The sequence below is a fragment of the Oncorhynchus mykiss genome, chromosome 18 (genome assembly GCF_013265735.2).
Source record: "Oncorhynchus mykiss isolate Arlee chromosome 18, USDA_OmykA_1.1, whole genome shotgun sequence".
NCBI classification, from domain to species: Eukaryota; Metazoa; Chordata; class Actinopteri; order Salmoniformes; family Salmonidae; genus Oncorhynchus; species Oncorhynchus mykiss.
In genome coordinates this window covers 55088697-55109706 of record NC_048582.1, presented here as the reverse complement: position 1 = coordinate 55109706, position 21010 = coordinate 55088697, and the positions used below count along the sequence as shown (strand labels likewise).

The 21010-nt window shown below is 44.5% G+C and overlaps 1 protein-coding gene across 3 annotated transcripts in view; it reads right to left on the bottom strand.

The window, feature by feature from the left end:
• Positions 1-21010, bottom strand: part of LOC110496553 (collagen alpha-2(VIII) chain-like) — a 119520-nt gene that overhangs the window by 61688 nt on the left and 36822 nt on the right. The window contains exon 1 of one of the 3 annotated variants that reach the window (XM_036953302.1): positions 13484-13663. The exons of 1 other annotated variant lie outside the window; for it this stretch is intronic. The gene's annotated coding sequence lies outside the window, so the exon portion shown is untranslated. Of the gene's footprint in view, positions 1-10537; positions 10561-13483; positions 13664-21010 lie in introns of those variants that run through there. One more of the 3 variants, XM_036953303.1, reaches the window with a different exon arrangement.

The following is a 21010-nucleotide window of genomic DNA, read 5'->3' as shown; positions in this document are numbered from 1 at the left end:
CCACTGGTTGAAGCTTATTCATAAAACCCTCTTAAGCCTCACTCCCCCCAATCTGAGATATTTACTGCAGCCCTCATCCTCCACATACAACACCCGTTCTGCCAAACACATTCTGTTAATGGTCCCCAGTTCACTGCAGCTAGTGACTGGAACGAGCTGCAACAAACACTCAAACTGAACCGTTTTATCTCCATCTCTTCATTCAAATACTCAATCATGGACACTCTTAGTGTGTTGTGGCTGCTTTGCGTGGTGTATTGTTGTCTCTACCTTCTTACCCTTTGTACTGTTGTCTGTGCCCAATAATGTTTGTACCCTGTGCTGCTGCCATGTCGTGTTGCTACCATGTTGTTGTCATGTTGTGTTGCGGCCTGGCTATGTTGTTGTCTTAGGTCTCTCTTTACGTAGTGTTGTGTGGTCTCTCTTAAAGAAAATAAAAATCAAATAACAGGAAGGCATTCATAGAGAGAAGGTATAGAGGAAGAATATGGCTGTAGTTTCGGAAAGTGAAGAAGAGAGAATAAAGTGAATGATCAGATCAGACCTATGCCACTCATGCCCACCCCATGCACCCCAACCCCGCAAAGAGGGCCTCAACATGGAAGTCACGCATACGCCCAGGCAGTGAGCTGGCAAACAGGCCCAACCCCCCCTCTTACACTAGCCCAAGCCAATGGCATGTACCAGATGCTCAGCAGGCTCTGCTCACACTTACTGGCCACACGACCAACAACATTGGACACTTTATGGAACACAAAGCCATCACCATCTCATCCTGGAATATCCAGGGCCTGAGGTCATCTGCCTTTGGCCTAAAGAGCAGGAACCTGGACTTCACCAAAGAAATCGGTAATACAGACATTGTCATCCTGCAAGAAACCTGGTATGGAGGAGACGGACCCACTGGTTTCCCTCTAGGTTACAGAGAGCTGATAGTCCCATCCACCAAACTACCCGGTGTGAAACAGGGAAGGGACTCAGGGGGTATGCTAATTTGGTATAGAGCAGACCTAGCTCACTCCATTATATTAATCAAAACAGGAACATTTTACATTTGGCTAGAAATTCAAAAGGAATTTCTCTTAACAGAGAAACATGTCCTCCTGTGTGCTACCTATATCTCCCATCCAGAATCCCCATACTTTAATGAAGACAGCTTCTCCACCCTGGAGGGGGAAATCAATAATTTCCAGGCCCAGGGACATGTACTAGTCTGTGGCGATCTAAATGCCAGAACCTGCCTGCAGGTGACAGCATTCCCTCCTCCATATGCCCCCCTAGGCACAACTATGACAACATAACCAACAAAAATGGGTCACAACTGCTGCAGCTCTGTCGCAATCTGGGTATGTACAGGTATGGGTATGTACATAGTCAATGGTAGGTTTCGAGGGGACTCCTATGGTAGGTACACCTATAGCTCATCTCTTGGCAGTAACACTGTAGACTACTTTATCACTGACCTCAACCCAGAGTCTCTCAGAGCGTTCACAGTCAGGCCACTGACACCCTTATCAGACCGCAGCAAAATCACAGTCTACTTGAACAGAGCAATACTCAATCATGAGGCATCAAAGCCAAAGGAACTGAGTAACATTAAGAAATGCTATAGATGGAAGAAATGCAGTTTGGAAACCTATCAAAAAACAATTAGGCAACAACAAATTCAAACCCTTTTAGGCAATTTCCTGGGTAAAACATTCCACTGTAATAGTGAAGGTGTAAACTTGGCCGTAGAAAATCTTAACAGTATATTTGACCTCTCAGCTTCCCTATCAAATCTAAAAAATCTCAAATAGAAAACCGAAGAAAATGAACAACAATAACAAATGGTTTGATGAAGAATGCAAAAATCTAAGAAAGAGATTGAGAAACCTGTCCAACCAAAAACAGAGACCCGGAAAACCTGAGTCAACGCCTTCACTATGGTGAATCACTAAAACAATACAGAAATACAGTACGGAAAAAGAAGGAACAGCACGTCAGAAATCAGCTCAATGTAATTGAAGAATCCATAGACTCTAACCACTTCTGGGAAAATTGGAAAACACTAAACAAACAACAACACAAATAATTATCTATCCAAATGGAGATGTATGGGTAAACCACTTATCCAAACTTTTTGGCTTGGAAACAAAGAACAAAGAGCAAACACATATACATGATCAAATACAAATCTTAGAATCAACTATTAAAGACTACCAGAACCCACTGGATTCTCCAATTACATTGAATGAGCAACAGGACAAAATAAAAACGTTCCAACACAAAAAGGCATGTGGTTTTGATGGTATCCTCAATGAAATGATCAAATATACAGACAACAAATTCCAATCGGCTTAACTAAAGCTCTTTAACATCAAACTTAGCTCTGGTATCTTCCCCAATATTTGGAACTAAGGACTGATCACCCCAATCCACAAAAATGGAGACAAATTAGACCCCAATAACTACCGTGGGATATGCGTCAACAGCAACCTTGGGAAAATCCTCTGCATTATCATTAACAGCAGACTCGTACATTTCCTCAGTGAAAACAATGTACTGAGAAAATGTCAAATTTGCTTTCTACCAAATTACCGTACAACAGACCATGTATTCACCCTGCACACACTAATTGACAAACAAACAAAACCAAAACAAAGGCAAAGTCTTCTCATGCTTTGTTGATTTCAAAAAAGCCTTCGACTCAATTTGGCATGAAGTTCTGCTATACAAATTGATGGAAAGTGGTGTTGGGGGTAAAACATATGACATTATAAAATCCATGTACACAAACAACAAGTGTGCGGTTAAAATAGGCAAAAAAACACACACATTTCTTCCCACAATGGCGTGGGTTGAGACAGGGATGCAGCTTAAGCCCCACCCTCTTCAACATATATATCAACGAATTGGCTCGGGCACTGGAAATGTCTGCAGCACCCGGCCTCTCCCTACTAGAATCTGAAGTCAATTGTCTACTGTTTGCTGATGATATGGTGCTCCTACAGCAGCATCTAGATATTCTGCACAGATTCTGCCTGACCTGGGCCCTGACAGTAAATCTCAGTAAGACCAAAATAATGGTGTTCCAAAAAAAGTCCAGTCGCCAGGACTGCAAATACAAATTCCATTCTGACACCGTTGCCCTGGAGCACACAAAAAACTATACATGCCTTGGCCTAAACATCAGCGCCACAGGTAACTTCCACAAAGCTGTGAACGATCTGAGAGACAAGGCAAGAAGGGCATTCTATGCCATCAAAAGGAACATAAAATTCAACATACCAATTAAGATCTGTTTAAAAATACTTGAATCAGTCATAGAAACCCATTACCCTTTATGGTTGTGAGGTCTTGGGTCCGCTCACCAACCAATATTTCACAAAATGGGACAAACACCAAATTGAGACTCTGCATGCAGAATTCTGCAAAAATATACTTTGCGTACAACGTAGAACACCAAATAATGCATGCATAGCAGAATTAGGCCGATACCCACTAATTATCCAAATCCAGAAAAGAGCCGTTAAATTCTACAACCACCTAAAAGGAAGCGATTCCCAAACCTTCCATAACAAACTCATCACTTACAGAGAGATGAACCTGGAGAAGAGTCCCCTAAGCAAGCTGGTTCTGGGGCTCTGTTCACAAACAGAGCCCCAGGACAGCAACATAATTAGACCCAACCAAATCATGAGAAAACAAAAAGATAATTACTTGACACATTGGAAAGAATTAACAAAAAAACAGAGCAAACTAGAATGCTATTTGGCCCTAAACAGAGAGTACACAGTGGCAGAATACCTGACCACTGTGACTGACCCAAATTTAAGGAAAGCTTTGACTATGTACAGACTCAGTGAGCATAGCCTTGCTATTGAGAAAGGCCGCCGTAGGCAGACATGGTTCTCAAGAGAAGACAAGCTATGTGCACACTGCCCACAAATTGAAGTGGAAACTGAGCTGCACTTCCTAACATCCTGCCCAATGTATGACCATATTAGAGACACATATTTCCCTCAGATTACACAGATCCACAAAGATTTAAAAAATATCAAATTTTGATAAACTCCCATATCTACTGGGTGAAATTCCACAGTGTGCCATCACAGCAGCAAGATTTGTGACCTGTTGCCACAAGAAAAGGGCAACCAGTGAAGAACAAACACCAATGTAAATACAACCCATATTTATGCTTATTTATTTCCCTTTGTGTAGTTTAACCATTTGTACATTGTTTCAACACATATTTTATGACATTTGTAATGTCTTTATTGTTTTGAAACTTCTGTATGTGTGATGTTTACTGTTAATTTTTGTTGTTTATTTCACTTTTGTATATTATCTACCTCACTTGCTTTGGCAATGTTAATACATGTTTCCCATGCCAATAAAGCCCCTTGAATTGAATTGAGACAGACAGACAGACAGACAGACAGACAGACAGACAGACAGACAGACAGACAGACAGACAGACAGACAGACAGACAGACAGACAGACAGACAGACAGACAGACAGACAGACAGACAGACAGACAGACAGAGGGAGGTCTACCGACAGATAGAGAAAATAGGGTAAAAGAGAGAGCACACCAGTTGTATAGCTGACAGTGTGCAGGCCTCAGAGAGAAACCTCAGCTCTTCATCCATTGTGGTCTGAGAACATGAAAGCTACATATCGTTTGATCTCAGACTTGAATGCCTCTCACAACTTCATAAAAATACACCACTTGGAAAATATATTCCCCTCTCCCTCCCTCCCTCGCTCTCTCCCTCTCCATCTGATCTCGCTTTCCCTCCCCGTTCCTCCAATTCTTTGATATTAAAGTGCTGTGTGGATTCCAGTCTGGGCTAAAGGGAAATGCTTTGTATTATCCATAGCCAGGTGCTTGGCCTATTGGTCAGACCTATAATGCTTCTTACTCCAGAAACTAGCTACTCTCCCTCAATCAAGCAATCAAATGTATTTATAAAGCCCTTCTTACATCAGCTGATGTCACAAAGTTCAGTACAGAAACCCAGCCCAAAACCCCAAACAGCAAGCAATGCAGCTGTAGAAGCACGGTGGCTAGGAAAAACTCCTTCCCTCCCCTAGCATCCTCATTCCCTCCCCTAACGAAAAAGAAGATTCTACCTAGTTTTCAGGTAGGCTAAAGTATAACTTTCTCTGTCTTGATTTCACCTAAACGTACACCTCCTGATTCCCGCTTACAAGCAAAAATTAAAGCAGGAAGCACCAGTGACTCGGTTTATAAAAAGGTGGTCAGATGAAGCAGATACTAAACTACAGGACTGTTTTGCTGGCACAGACTGGAGTATGTTCCGGGATTAATAAGTGCATCGAGGACTTTGTCCCCACAGTGACTGTACGTACATACCCCAACCAGAAGCCATGGATTCAGGCAACATTCGCATTGAGCTAAAGGGTAGAGCTGCCACTTTCAAGGTGCAGGACTCTAACCCGGGAGCTTACAAGAAATCTTGTTTTGCCCTGCGACGAACCATCAAACAGGCAAAGCACCAATACAGGGCTAAGATTGAATCATTCTACACCGGCTCTGATGCTCGTCTTATGTGGCAGGGCTTGCAAACTATTACAGACTACAAAGGGAAGCACAGCCACGAGCTGTCCAGTGACACGAGCCTACCAGACGAGCTAAATCACTTCTATGCTCGCTTTGAGGCAAGCAACGCTGAGGCATGCATGAGAGCGTCAGCTGTTCCGGACGACTGTGTGATCACACTCTCCATAGCCGACGTGAGTAAGACCTTTAAACAGGTAAACATACACAAGGCTGCGGGGATAGACGGATTACCAGGACGTGTGCTCCGTGCATGTGCTGACCAACTAGCAGTTGTCTTCACTGACATTTTCATCATGCGCCTGATTGAGTCTGTAATAACATGTTTCAAGCAGACCACCATAGTCCCTGTGCCCAAAAACACAAAGGCAACCTGCCTAAATGACTACAGACCCGTAGCACTCACGTCCGTAGCCATGAAGTTCTTTGAAAGGTTGGTAATGGCTCACATCAACAACATTATCCCAGAAACCCTAGACCCACTCCAATTTGCATACCGCCAAAACAGATCCACAGATGATGCAATCTCTGTTGCACGCCACACTGCCCTTTCCCACCTGGACAAAAGGAACACTTATGTGAGAATGCTATTCGTTGACTACAGCTCAGCGTTCAACACCATAGTACCCTCAAAGCTCATCACCAAGCTAAGGATCCTGGGACTAAACACCTCCCTCTGCAACTGGATCCTGGACTTCCTGACGGGCCGCCCCCAGGTGGTGAGGGTAGGTAGCAACACATCTGCCACGCTGATCCTCAACACTGGAGCTCCACAGGGGTGCGTGCTCAGTCCCCTCCTGTACTCCCTGTTCACCCACGACTGCATGGCCAGGCACGACTCCAACACCATCATTAAGTTTGCAGATGACTCAACAGTGGTAGCCCTGATCACCGACAACGACGAGACAGCCTATAGGGAGGAGGTCAGAGACCTGGCCGGGTGGTGCCAGAATGACATGATATGAATGATATCCCTCAACGTAAGCAAGACTAAGGAGATGATTGTGGACTACAGGAAAAGGAGGACCGAGCACGCCCCCCATTCTCATCGATGGGGATATAGTGGAGCAGGTTGAGAGCTTGGTGTCCACATCAACAACAAACTAGAATGTTCCAAACACACCAAGACAGTCGTGAAGAAGGCACGACAAAGCCTATTCCCCCTCTCAGGAAACTAAAAATATTTGGCATGGGTCCTGAGATCCTCAAAAGATTATACAGCTGCAACATCGAGAGCATCCCGACTGGTTGCATCCCTGCCTGGTACGGCAATTGTTCGGCCTCTGACCGCAAGGCACTACAGGGGTAATGCGTACGGCCCAATACATCACTGGGGCTAAGCTGCCTGGCATCCAGGACCTTTACACCAGGCGGTGTCAGAGGAAGGCCCTAAAAATTGTCAAAGACCCCAGCCACCCCAGTCATAGACTGTTCTCTCTACTACCGCATGGCAAGTGGTACCGGAGTGCCAAGACTAGGACAAAAAGGCTTCTCATCAGTTTTTACCCCCAAGCCATAAGTCTCCTGAACAGGTAATCAAATGGCTACCTGGACTATTTGCATTGTGTGCCTCCCCCAACCCCTTTTTAACGTTGCTGCTGCTACTCGCTGTTTATCATATATGCATAGTCACATTAACTATACATTCATGTACATACTACCTCACTTGGGCCGACCAACCAGTGCTCCCACACATTGGCTAACTGGGCTATCTGCATTGTGTCCCACCACCCACCACCCGCCAACCCCTCTTTTACGCTACTGCTACTCTCTGTTCATCATATATGCATTGTCACTTTAACCATATCTACACAGTACATACTACCTCAATCAGCCTGACTAACCGGTGTCTGTATGTAGCCTCGCTACTGTATATAGCCTGTCTTTTTACTGTACTATATAGCCTGTCTTTTCCACCATCATTTGCAAATAAATTCATAAAAAATCCTACAATGTGATTTTCTGGATTTTGTTTTCTCATTTTGTCTGTCATAGTTGAAGTGTACCTATGATGAAAATTACAGGCCTCTCTCATCTTTTTAAGTGGGGGAACTTGCACAATTGGTGGCTGACTAAATACTTTTTTGCCCCACTGTATATGTTGAAGAGGGGGGCTTAAGCTGCATCCCTGTCTCACCCCACGGCCCCATGGAAAGAAATGCATGAGACGGCTTTGCCTTTGTTTTGATTTGTTTCTTTGTCAATTAGGGTGTGGAGGGTGATTACATGATCTGTCGTACGGTAATGTGGTAAAAAGCTAATTTGGCATTTGCTCAGTACATTGTTTTCACTGAGGAAATGTACGGGTCTGCGGTTATTGATAATGCAGAGGATTTTCCCATAGTTGCTGTTGACGCATATCCCACGGTAGTTATTGTGGTCAAATTTGTCTCCACTTTTGTGGATTGGGGTGATCAGTCCTTGGTTCCAAATATTGTGGAATATGCCAGCGCTAAGGATGATGTTAAGAGTTTAAGTATAGCCAATAGGAATTTGTTGTCTGAATATTTTATAATTTAAGATACCATCAACACCACAGGCCTTTTTGGGATGGAGGGTTTGTATTTTGTCCTGTAGTTCATCCAATGTAATTGGATAATCCAGTGGGTTCTGATAGTCTTTAAAAGTTGATTCTAAGATTTGTATTTGATCATGTATATGTTTTTGCTGTTTGTTCTTTGTTATAGGCCAAAAAGATTGGATAAGTGTTTGTCCATACATCCCAGTTTTGGATAGATAACTCTTTTGTGTTGTTTAAGTGTTTTCCAATTTTCCCAGAAGTGGTTAAAGTCTATGGATTCTTCAATTACATTAAGCTGATTTCTGACAAGCTGTTCCTTCTTTTTCTGTTATTTATTTCTTTATTGTTTTGTTGATTCACCATAGTGAAGGCGTAGGCTCCGGTTTTATGGGTCTCTATGTTTTTGGTTGGTTAGGTTTCTCAAGGTTCTTGCATTCTTCATCAAAGCAGTTGTTGAATTGTTGTTCATTTTCTTGGGTTTCCTTGGGTTTCCTCCTTGACATTTTTTGATTTGTTAGGGAAGCCGAGAGATCAAATATATTGTTTAGGTTTTCTACTGCCAAGTTTACTCCTTCACAAATGTTTTGTCCAGGAAGATGACTATAAGGGATTTCATTTGTTGTTGCCTAATTGTTTTTTGTCAGATTCCCACACTAGCTTACTTCCGTCTAAAGCATTTCTTAATATTATTCAGTTCCTTTGGCTTTGATGCCTCATGATTGAGTATGGCTCTGTTCAAGTAGACTGTGATTTTGCTGTGATCTGATAAGCGTGTCAGTGGACTGACTGTGAATGCTCTGAGAGACTCTGGGTTGAGGTCAGTGATAAAGTAGTCTAACGAACTACTGCCAAGAGATGAGCTATAGGTGTACCTACCATAGGAGTCCCTCGAAGCCTATGTACTTACCCAGAGCACGACAGAGCTGCAGTAGTTGTGACCCATTTTTGTTGGAAAGTAGTTGTGCCTAGGGGGGCATATGGGGGAAGGAATACTGTCACCTCCAGGTAGGTGTTTGTTCCCCTGTCAGGTTCTTGTCCAGTTCTGGCATTTAGTTTACCACAGACTAGTACATGTCCCTGGGCCTGGAAATAGCACACAGGAGGAATTTTTTCTCTGTTGAGATAATTTCCTTTTGAATTTCTAGCCAAATGTAAAATGTTCCTGTTTTGATTAATTTGATAGAGTTAGGTCTGCTTTATACCAAATTAGCATACCTCTCTCTCACACTCACACTCACACACACACACACACACACACACACACACACCTGTTCGTTCTTCATTTATCACTGCACATCTCTTGGCCAGCTACCACCTGTCAATCAAAACACATAAGATCATAACACCTTCTCACCTGCCACTGGGTGCTCAGTGACCTAGGAAATGTGACCAATTAAAGATCACTTCCAGAGGTCACATGGTCTAACCCCAACTCACTTTCCAGGGATTTGTTTTGCTCTCCCATTTGGTACAGTCTCCCAATGCTCTCACAGCGCTTCTTTATAGAGCCAGGTGTTTCACAAACTCAGGGATTAAATCATGCATTTTTCTTTTTACCCAAAGCTACTTACTTAGAAATGTCTAAGTGTTAGACTATAAATAAATGTTAGAGTTTTTGCTGGTCATTTTGAGGAATAACTCGGGACCCTATTATTTCTCCATGCTATCCCAGTGTCTTTGTTTTTCTCCTGTGTCCCTACTGCCATGGCAGACACCTCGGTGCAGCATTAGCGGTTGGAGAGGAGTGTTTTACGCTCCGTAACGTGGTCTGTGCTCTCATTCCCACAAAGCTGTCAGTGGCTTTTCCCTAACCGTAGGCAGGAATTTTAACAGCAGGCTCGTAAATGGGCCGCTGTTCCTTGTCTCCTGACACCGAATTCAACTTGCTCTTCATTAACTCTCACATTCTGTCTCTGTAAATTACGATCTGTGTCTCTCTCTGCATCTTTCAGTCTGTCATTGAAGGAAGGAGATTGTCCTGGGTCAACCTCCTTTTTAAGTGCAAACAGAGAAGAGAAAGTTAACAAAATAAGGGAACGTCAAAGACTTTCCCCTTAGCTGACAAGCTAAAAAGATGATTGCTCAGCTCACTCCAAAACTCACCACAACCCCATCCCAACCACATCTAAAGCATCCTGATGTTCTCCCTCACTAGAGAAGAGTTGGATTGGAGAACATGCACAGATTACTTCATTCTGATCGACCAATCACCATTAATATGATAGCCATTGTGATCATTTTCTTCAAAGGGAAGAGGGGGTGTAGAGAGAGAGGGAGGGAGGGAGTTAGATAGGGGTGGAAAAGGAATAGGGGTGTAGGGAGGGAGGGAGGGAATGGTGGAAAGAGAGAGGGGGTGTAGGGATGGAAGGGGTGGACACAGGGTTCTGTGTGTCAGTGGAGAGAGAACCCATATCCATGCCTCTAATGCTGTCCTGAATCATTTACATACCACAGGCTGTATCGCAGATGGCACCCAGTCTTATCTGGTCAAGGATCCAACAGAACGCTGGCTATACGACCTAAAGTAAATATTATTTTTTATTTTAATAGGCAAGTCAGTTAAGAAAAAAATCGTATTTACAATGACAGCCTACTGTGGAACAGTGGGTTAACTGCCTTGCTCAGGAGCAGAACAACATATTTTTACCTTGTCAGATCGGGGATTTCATCCAGCAACCTTTCGGTTGTGTGTGTGTGTGTGTGTGTGTGTGTGTGTGTGTGTGTGTGTGTGTGTGTGTGTGTGTGTGTGTGTGTGTGTGTGTGTGTGTGTGTGTGTGTGTGTGTGTGTGTCTGTACTGCTGTGTGTGAGCAGCACAAGGAGTGAGTGTAAGTGTGTGCATGAGAAACAGGGAGAGAGGAGGTGGTTTTGGGGTTCAGTTCTGCTATAGCAATTATCTTGTTCCTCAAACTTACCATTTAATGGAAACCCTAGGACTGCGCCAAACTACACTCCTGTCTTCAGGTATGAACCTCCAAAACTGGTCTCTCTCAATCTCTCTCTCGTTCCTTCGTCTCTCGCTCCTTTGTTCTTAAAAAAATAGTATTTTCATTGGAGACTTGAGACTTCACAAAGTCGCTATAAGTTCCACAGGTGTGGAGAAAGACACTCCATTAAAATTCACCTAAACATTCTTCCCCTCAATTTTCCTCTCTTTCCACAGATAGGGGTGTTCTCTTTCTCAAATTCCTTCTGTCCCTCTCTGTTATATTGCTAACGTCGTGAATGTGGTACCATTCGTTAGTATACAGTCAGCAGTAGGCATGTGTATATTTCCATTAACAACATCATGCATGGTGTTGAGTATTCAGCTAAAGATCCAGTACCTTTCTCAATACTGTGAAGTGGTTTCCTTTCTGGTCTCCTTTCATTCACTGAATTGGTGTCCACTGTGCTGCTTTCACCTTTCATAAAGAGACAAGGACAGGAAGCTAGCTATATGAATAGTTATGACTATTGAGACACAGCCCATGACGCCAAGTCAAAATCTCTCCCCCTGATCTTCCTCCTAACAATGTCATTTTAACTCCCTGAATTGAGTTGTAATGGATATGACCCCACCGCTACTGTCTGGTTTGTGTGGTATAGGGAGGCTGTCTGACTGGAGTCACATTGAGACAGGCCATGCTACTGGTCTCTCCTACTGTCTGACTGGAGTCACATTGAGACAGGCCATGTTTACTGGTCTCTCCTACTGTCTGACTGGAGTCACATTGAGACAGGCCATGCTACTGGTCTCTACTACTGTCTGACTGGAGGCACATTGAGACAGGCCATGCTACTGGTCTCTCCTACTGTCTGACTGGAGTCACATTGAGACAGGCCATGTTACTGGTCTCTACTACTGTCTGACTGGAGTCACATTGAGACAGGCCATGCTACTGGTCTCTCCTACTGTCTGACTGGAGGCACATTGAGACAGGCCATGCTACTGGTTTCTCCTGCTGCTTTCCGTTCTGTCACTTCACTGGCGGTCTATGGGTATGGCGCCCACTGAGGGAGGCATGGGGTTTGAACAGTGGCCACATTCAATAGTCTAGCCATTGTTCTCCAATTGAGCAACACAACTATGGTAACCCAGACAGAGAGAGGAAGAAAAGGAGGGAGGGAGGTAGAGAGGGGTGTTGGTGCTTAACCAAGTATGCTGCCACAGACATTTGCCCTAGTCTGCCATGAAATATGCCCCATGAGGAGAGGTGGTACACATAGGCAGACATTAAGCCAGATGCTGAGCCACAAGCAAACAGTACACACATCATTACATAATACACAAGCACACACACACACCATCACACACACAGTGGCTCCTGGAGGCCATTCAGATAATTTTGGGAGCCAGACACACACACGCTCCCCTCGTTCAGTTTGGAGTAAGGGATCTGAGAGAGGGAGAGGGAGAGGGGGGAGAGAGAGCGAGAGAGAGAGAGCGAGAGAGAGAGAGAGATAAATGGATGGATGGATGGAAAAAGGAGAGAGAGAGACAGAGAGAGTGAGACTGAGCAACGTCAAATGAAAGATAATTATCTGTGTCTCAGGACTCGGCTGCCCACAAACGACCCCTTAATGACTCAAAGTCCTGATGCATGCAAATAACCCACAAAACCTCTCTTTCCTTTCAAATCAGTCATCCGCTGCTGAGAAATCAATCTGCGTCTTCCTGACGTGCCTCTTTACTATGACTGTATGGTTTGTACCGGAATGTGTTTACTTAGGTTTGGGGAGAGGGGGCGAAAACCAAATGCACTCAAGTTTTCTGACAAAGCAACCAACCCCTCCTCAACCATTTCCCCCCTTCTTCTCCACCTTTTTCTCTCCTCCCCAATTCCTTCTCTCTACCTCCTTCCCCCCCTTTCCACCTCCTCACCCTCAACCCACAAGTTAAAGAGAAAACATCTATGAGAATCTATGGGAGAAGCAGCACAGTTGCATTTCTACAAGCTACAGTTAGCTTTTCACGTGTAGAAGGAGAAAAGGATAAATCACGCTGAACTGTAGCTCATTAAAGGTTTTAAAAGATGGAATTTCTGACTCTGAGGGGTTCTCTGTGGAATTTCTGACTCTGAAGGGTTCTCTGTGGCTGTTTGGAATGCCACCGGGACAGGGAGACTACAGTGCCAACTATAAGTACTTTACCAGCGATATGTCTTACTGTACCTACAGCTCTTTTACACATGCTATTACTCTGCATGGCTGTAGTAACGGTTCTCTCTCGCTCTAACTTCCTCTGGACAGAAGATATGACACTTCAACACAAACACAAAACAGCCCAGTATTTGTGTTGTGTTCATCCTCTCTCTAACTCGTCTAAATGGCACCCCACATTATCTATGGGCTAAAAATACTGAACTATATAAGACATAGGGTGCAACTTGTGACACACTTTACTCAGAAACAAACCTGCCCACGTGCCTGCCCTCTCCCTGGGCCTGAGAGTATAGCTTACTCCCTGGAACTACAGACCTCCAGACCTCCAGGCCTCGATCCCTGCCCGGGTAACATGCCTCTCCCTGGGCCTGAGAGTATAGCTTACTCCATTAAACCACAGAAAAAACACCCCCTGGTTGAATGTAGTGGAGGTGGTGAATACAGAAGATCAGTCTCCCCAGGACGTCGGGACATGCCTTCAACACCGTCCACTAGGCGCAACGTGAGCACCTATTACCATCAAGCACGCATGTGGCTTTCTAGGCAGTTGTGGATGGGGACAGAGGAAGTGTTTGAACCCCATGCTCCGGCTCTGAGGATTATGGGTTCAATCCCAGTGCTAGGCACTCGTTTAAATTGCTACTCTTTTAATCTGTCCCAAACCTTAATCCTTACCTTAACCATGCCTAAACTGAAGTTTTCTCGTTTTAACCTATCCCAAACCTTAAAGGAATCATCGGTGTGAATCATGTGATTTTAACCAATTATGAGTAGGCATTGCCTACTAACTACCTACTAATTGGTTGATGACGTCATTGGACACTCTTGTCTTCCTCTATCTTTTTTTTACTACAAAACATAGAAAAGTGCCATTTTTACATATTGTCACGCCCTGACCATAGAAAGCCCTTGGTTCTCTATGGTGTTGTAGGTCAGGCTAGGGGGGGTGTTCTAGTTTTCCTATTTCTATGTTGGTGTACTTGGTAAGGTTCCCAATTAGAGGAAGCTGATTATCTGATTATCGTTGTCTCTAATTGGTGATCATACTTAAGTTCTCCATTGTTACCACCTGGGTTGTGGGATATGGATTTGTGTATGTGCATGTAGAGCCACTGATGTCACGTTTCGTTGTTTGTTTATTGTTTTGTTTGGAAGTTTCACTTTATTAAAATATGTGGAACTCTAATCACACTGCGCCTTGGTCTGTCTCCCCTCACGACCGTGACACATATGTTGATGTTGGGGTTTATGCATATGAACTAGCACCATTTAAAAATGTCCCTTTGACCCTAAAAACCTTAAAAGGGACATATCTAAATGCTCTATTTGAAATTCATCTCCTGCACTACCCAACATGAACATCAAAGTATGTGAAAATGTATCTTTTCAATGTTTTGTAGTAATAAAGATAGAGAAAAATATGTCATCTGGTATTTCATCACATTTTAACCAGAGTAGGCATTGCCTCCTAATTGCCATATTTACCACATTTTGATGTTGGGTAGTGCTGGAGATTATGAATTTGAAGTAGACATTTTTATATATATATATATATATATATATATATAAATATATATCTTTAACCAGTCAGAGTTCCTGCTTGACCTTATTTAAAAAAAAAAAACATGTATCTCTCCCCCTGCAGTAACTCTTGATTCATTCACTGACTGGAATAAGCCTGCAGTAACTCTTGATTCATTCACTGACTGGATAAAGCCTGCAGTAACTCTTGATTCATTCACTGACTGGATAAAGCCTGCAGTGGGTCTTGATTCATTCACTGACTGGAATAAGCCTGCAGTAACTCTTGATTCATTCACTGACTGGATAAAGCCTGCAGTAACTCTTGATTCATTCACTGACTGGATAAAGCCTGCAGTGGGTTATGATTCATTCACTGACTGGATAAAGCCTGCAGTAACTCTTGATTCATTCACTGACTGGATAAAGCCTGCAGTGGGTCTTGATTCATTCACTGACTGGATAAAGCCTGCAGTGGGTCTTGATTCATTCACTGACTCGATAAAGCCTGCAGTGGGTCTTGATTCAGTCACTGACTGGATAAAGCCTGCAGTGGGTCTTGATTCATTCACTGACTGGATAAAGCCTGCAGTAACTCTTGATTCATTCACTGACTGGATAAAGCCTGCAGTAACTCTTGATTCATTAACTGACTGGATAAAGCCTGCAGGGGGTTATGATTCATTCACTGACTGGATAAAGCCTGCAGTAACTCTTGATTCATTCACTGACTGGATAAAGCCTGCAGTGGGTCTTGATTCATTAACTGACTGGATAAAGCCTGCAGTAACTCTTGATTCATTCACTGACTGGATAAAGCCTGCAGTAACTATTGATTCATTCACTGACTGGATAAAGCCTGCAGTGGGTCTTGATTCATTCACTGACTGGATCAAGCCTGCAGTGGGTCTTGATTCATTCACTGACTGGATAAAGCCTGCAGTGGGTCTTGATTCATTAACTGACTGGATAAAGCCTGCAGTAACTCTTGATTCATTCACTGACTGGATAAAGCCTGCAGTGGATCTTGATTCATTCACTGACTGGATAAAGCCTGCAGTGGGTCTTGATTCATTCACTGGATAAAGCCTGCAGTGGGTCTTGATTCATTCACTGACTGGATAAAGCCTGAAGTGGGTCTTGATTCATTCACTGGATAAAGCCTGCAGTGGGTCTTGATTCATTCACTGACTGGATAAAGCCTGCAGTGGGTCTTGATTCATTCACTGGATAAAGCCTGCAGTGGATCTTGATTCATTCACTGACTGGATAAAGCCTGCAGTGGGTGTTGATTCATTCACTGACTGGATAAAGCCTGCAGTGGGTCTTGATTCAGTCACTGACTGGATAAAGCCTGCAGTGGATCTTGATTCATTCACTGACTGGATAAAGCTTGCAGTGGATCTTGATTCATTCACTGACTGGATAAAGCCTGCAGTGGGTGTTGATTCATTCACTGACTGGATAAAGCCTGCAGTGGATCTTGATTCAGTCACTGACTGGATAAAGCCTGCAGTGGATCTTGATTCAGTCACTGACTGGATAAAGCCTGCAGTGGATCTTGATTCAGTCACTGACTGGATAAAGCCTGCAGTGGGTCTTGATTCATTCACTGACTGGATAAAGCCTGCAGCGGGTCTTGATTCATTCACTGACTGGATAAAGCCTGCAGTGGGTCTTGATTCAGTCACTGACTGGATAAAGCCTGCAGTGGATCTTGATTCAGTCACTGACTGGATAAAGCCTGCAGTGGGTCTTGATTCATTCACTGACTGGATAAAGCCTGCAGTGGGTCTTGATTCAGTCACTGACTGGATAAAGCCTGCAGTGGGTCTTGATTCATTCACTGACTGGATAAAGCCTGCAGTGGGTCTTGATTCAGTCACTGACTGGATAAAGCCTGCAGTGGGTCTTGATTCATTCACTGACTGGATAAAGCCTGCAGTGGGTCTTGATTCATTCACTGACTGGATAAAGCCTGCAGTAACTCTTGATTCATTCACTGACTGGATAAAGCCTGCAGTGGGTCTTGATTCATTCACTGACTGGATAAAGCCTGCAGTGGGTCTTGATTCATTCACTGACTGGATAAAGCCTGCAGTGGGTCTTGATTAATTCACTGACTGGATAAAGCCTGCAGTGGGTCTTGATTCAGTCACTGACTGGATAAAGCCTGCAGTGGGTCTTGATTCATTCACTGACTGGATAAAGCCTGCAGTGGGTCTTGATTCATTCACTGACTGGATAAAGCCTGCAGTGGGTCTTGATTCATTCACTGACTGGATAAAGCCTGCAGTGGATCTTGATTCATTCACTGACTGGATAAAGCCTGCAGTGGGTCTTGATTCATTCACTGACTGGATAAAGCCTGCAGTGGGTCTTGATTCATTCCCAGTTGTGTAATCTCAATAACAAGATGTTCACAGAAAATGGGAGCTCTTGTGGCACGGCATGTAATGCCACCGTAATCCTCTACTATACACAGAGGGGGTCAGAGTGTATGCGTGAGTGTTTGTGTTTGTGTCTGTGTCTATGTCTATGTGTGTATTTGTCTGTGCTGGCAGAGGCTCTGTCCGTGGGTGAGACGTGGGCGCCAGAGGAGTGCATACAGAAAGAGAGAGAGTGATTAAGGAGAGAGGGAAACAGAGACAGAAAGAGGAGAAAGAGAATAAGATAGAGAGTGGCAGTGAAGGAGAGAAAAGTAGAGAATGAAGGAAGAGAGAGAGAATGAAAGAATGAGAGAAATGTAATTGCTTTGACAGCCACCTTGGATACAGCCAGTCTCCGTCAACCTTCTTGACGTCCATCCATTTCCACCCTCCTCTACACCAACACTAACACCCCAGTCTGGATTGTATGGTTTGACATTCTTGTGTTTAAATGGCTTCTCAGCGTTCCCTGGGATTGAGAACAGTGCAAATAGACATAATGCCGTAATAACAGCAGACGGAATGTAGCAGTGTACATGTGGTTGTTGGGCTTGGATACAGATTTAAGGCTGTGAGGCAGACAGATAAACCCCTTTTCCTGTTACACATTGGTCTGGTCTGACATGTTGTCTTCTGAGAGAGAGAGGGAGCGAGGGAGGGATGGAGAATGAGTGAGAGAGGTAGTGAGTGAGATGGAGATGGAGAGAGATGGAGAGATGGATAGAGGGAGAGAGAGAGAGATATTTGTCTGTGGATGGGGAGATGAATGAGTCACAGCAGACTAGTCCATAAGCCTCTTCGACCACACTGGCTTCTATAAGTACTCCCTCAGGAGGGGAGAACAAAAATGATTGTCGTTTAGGATGGAGGGAGCTTGAACTTTTCCCACCCTCCTGCGTTCACTAAATCTGCCCTCCAGACTGGAGCGCTTAACGCCCTCAGAGGAAAGGAATGGAGAGAACGAGGGATGCAGAAAGAGAACGGAGAGATCGAGACACAAAGAACAGACGAGAAAACAAACATTGTCTGACTTTCACTTTTTCTTTTTTCTCTGCTTCTTTCTTTTGTTTCTGTCTTCCATGTTCTCCCTTTGCTCTCTCCCCTCCCCTCCCCTCTCCCTCTCTCCCTTTGCTCTCTCCCCTCCCCTCCCCTCTCCCTCTCTCCCTTTGCTCTCTCCCCTCCCCTCCCCTCTCCCTCTTTACTCTCTCCCCTCCCTTCCCCTCTCCCTCTTTACTCTCTCCCCTCCCTTCCCCTCTCCCTCTCTCCCTTTGCTCTCTCCCCTCCCCTCCCCTCTCTCCCTCTCTCCCTTTGCTCTCTCCCCTCCCCTCTCCTCTCGCTCTCTCCCCTCCCCTCTCCCTCTCTCCCTTTGCTCTCTCCCCTCCCCTCCCCTCTCCCTCTCTCCCTTTGCTCTCTCCCCTCCCCTCCCCTCTCCCTCTCTCCCTTTGCTCTCTCCCCTCCCCTCCCCTCTCCCTCTCTCCCTTTGCTCTCTCCCCTCCCCTCCCCTCTCCCTCTTTACTCTCTCCCCTCCCTTCCCCTCTCCCTCTTTACTCTCTCCCCTCCCTTCCCCTCTCCCTCTCTCCCTTTGCTCTCTCCCCTCCCCTCCCCTCTCTCCCTCTCTCCCTTTGCTCTCTCCCCTCCCCTCTCCTCTCGCTCTCTCCCCTCCCCTCTCCCTCTCTCCCTTTGCTCTCTCCCCTCCCCTCCCCTCTCCCTCTCTCCCTTTGCTCTCTCCCCTCCCCTCCCCTCTCCCTCTCTCCCTTTGCTCTCTCCCCTCCCCTCCCCTCTCCCTCTCTCCCTTTGCTCTCTCCCCTCCCCTCCTCTCTCCCTTTGCTCTCTCACCTCCCCTCCCCTCTCCCTCTCTCCCTTTGCTCTCTCCCCTCCACTCTCCTCTCGCTCTCTCCCCTCCCCTCCCCTCCCCTCTCCCTCTCTCCCTTTGCTCTCTCCCCTGCCCTCTCCTCTCCCTCTCTTCCTTTGCTCTCTCCCCTCCCTTCTCCCTCTCTACCTTTGCCTCTCCCCTCTCCCTCTCTACCTTTCTCTCTTTCACTCTCTCTCTCTCTCTCTTTCTGACTCCCTCAGTCTACCTAATAAGGGGACTGTGGTTGTATTGGAATGGCATAAACGGCCCTTATAATGCTGCTTGAATGACTAGTGTAAGTGAGTGTCTGCAAGTGTGTGTGTGCGTGCGACTGCAAACCCGATTCCATGGGCAATGCTAGATGCCTTTCACCTCCTTCCCCACCTATTCTGAGGTTCACCACATGTCCCACAATGGTGGTTGCACTTTGTTTTTCAAATGGGTTTTTCTTCCCTAACCATGCCACAGGGGAAACAGATTGCCTCTCACACACAGGATGTGGTAATGGCTACTATTTGCTTATCTTGCAAACACACATGTGCAAATACAAGGCAGTCTAGTCTAGTCTAGACAGATACTTTTCAGTAGTTCTCATTTAGGGCAGTTCTTTAGCAGCTGGCTTAAGATATATGTCTAGGACCTAGTTGTTGTACAGATGTAGAATACTATTTTTCAACCCACATTCTCATGTGTCCGGTGTCTGTTTGTTGACAGTTATAGAATATGAGCTAGCTTTAATTATAGTTATAGGCTATGAGCTAGCATTATTTACAGTTTTAGAATATGAGCTGGCATTAATTACAGTTATAGAATATGAGCTAGCATTATTTACAGTTTTAGAATATGAGCTAGCATTATTTACAGTATTAGAATATGAGCTGGCATTAATTACAGTTATAGAATATGAGCTGGCATTAATTACAGTTATAGAATATGAGCTAGCATTATTTACAGTTTTAGAATATGAGCTGGCATTATTTACAGTTTTAGAATATGAGCTAGCATTATTTACAGTTTTAGAATATGAGCTAGCATTATTTACAGTTTTAGAATATGAGCTAGCATTATTTACAGTTTTAGAATATGAGCTAGCATTATTTACAGTTATAGAATATGAGCTGGCATTAATTACAGTTACAGACTATGAGTTAGCATTAATTACAGTTATAGACTATGAGTTAGCATTAATTACAGTTACAGACTATGCGTTAGAATTAATTACAGTTATAGACTATGAGTTAGCATTAATTGCAGTTATATACTATGAGTTAGCATTAATTGCAGTTATAGACTATGAGTTAGCATTAATGAAGGTGTCTTTTTTGAGATTTGTAAAGGTCTATGAGTAGTGCTATGTATTTTTCCTGCCATAATCAGGTATAACTCTGGGCCCTTGTGTTTACCCAGAACTACTAGGTCATAACTAGGCGGTTAATAGTGCCTGTAGGCTAAAGCTGGGACCAATAGTTTTCCCTCATCAAATGACATTGTCATGAAAACCACCTGGCCCTAGATAGGAGCAGTCCTTTGCTTGTCCTTGGTTTAGCACTGTAGAATAGGGAGAGATAACATCTCTCTTTGAGATTACTTACAGAGGGGATTTAACTGAGCAACCCCTTGCTGACAAACAGGCATCTCCAAGCCTACAGACACTCACTGGGGTGTTATCCAAGTCTCTCTGTCCTGTGTATTCACTCAGCCAGCAGAAATGCATTGTGTGAAGCTGAGCTGTTCTCCTTCCCGCAGAAGTTACACATACTGAGAAAATGACACATGACACATGACACATGACACAAATGACACATAACAGAGAGAAGAATGAGAGAGGGAGAGGGAGAGAGAGAGACAGAGAAACAGAGAGAGAGACAGAGAGCGAGAGAGAGAGAGAGAGAGAGGGGCAAGAGAGAGAGAGAAGTGAGAGGGGAAGAGGGAGACAGTAAGAGAGAGAGGGATGATGGAACGAGTAGGACAGGGGAC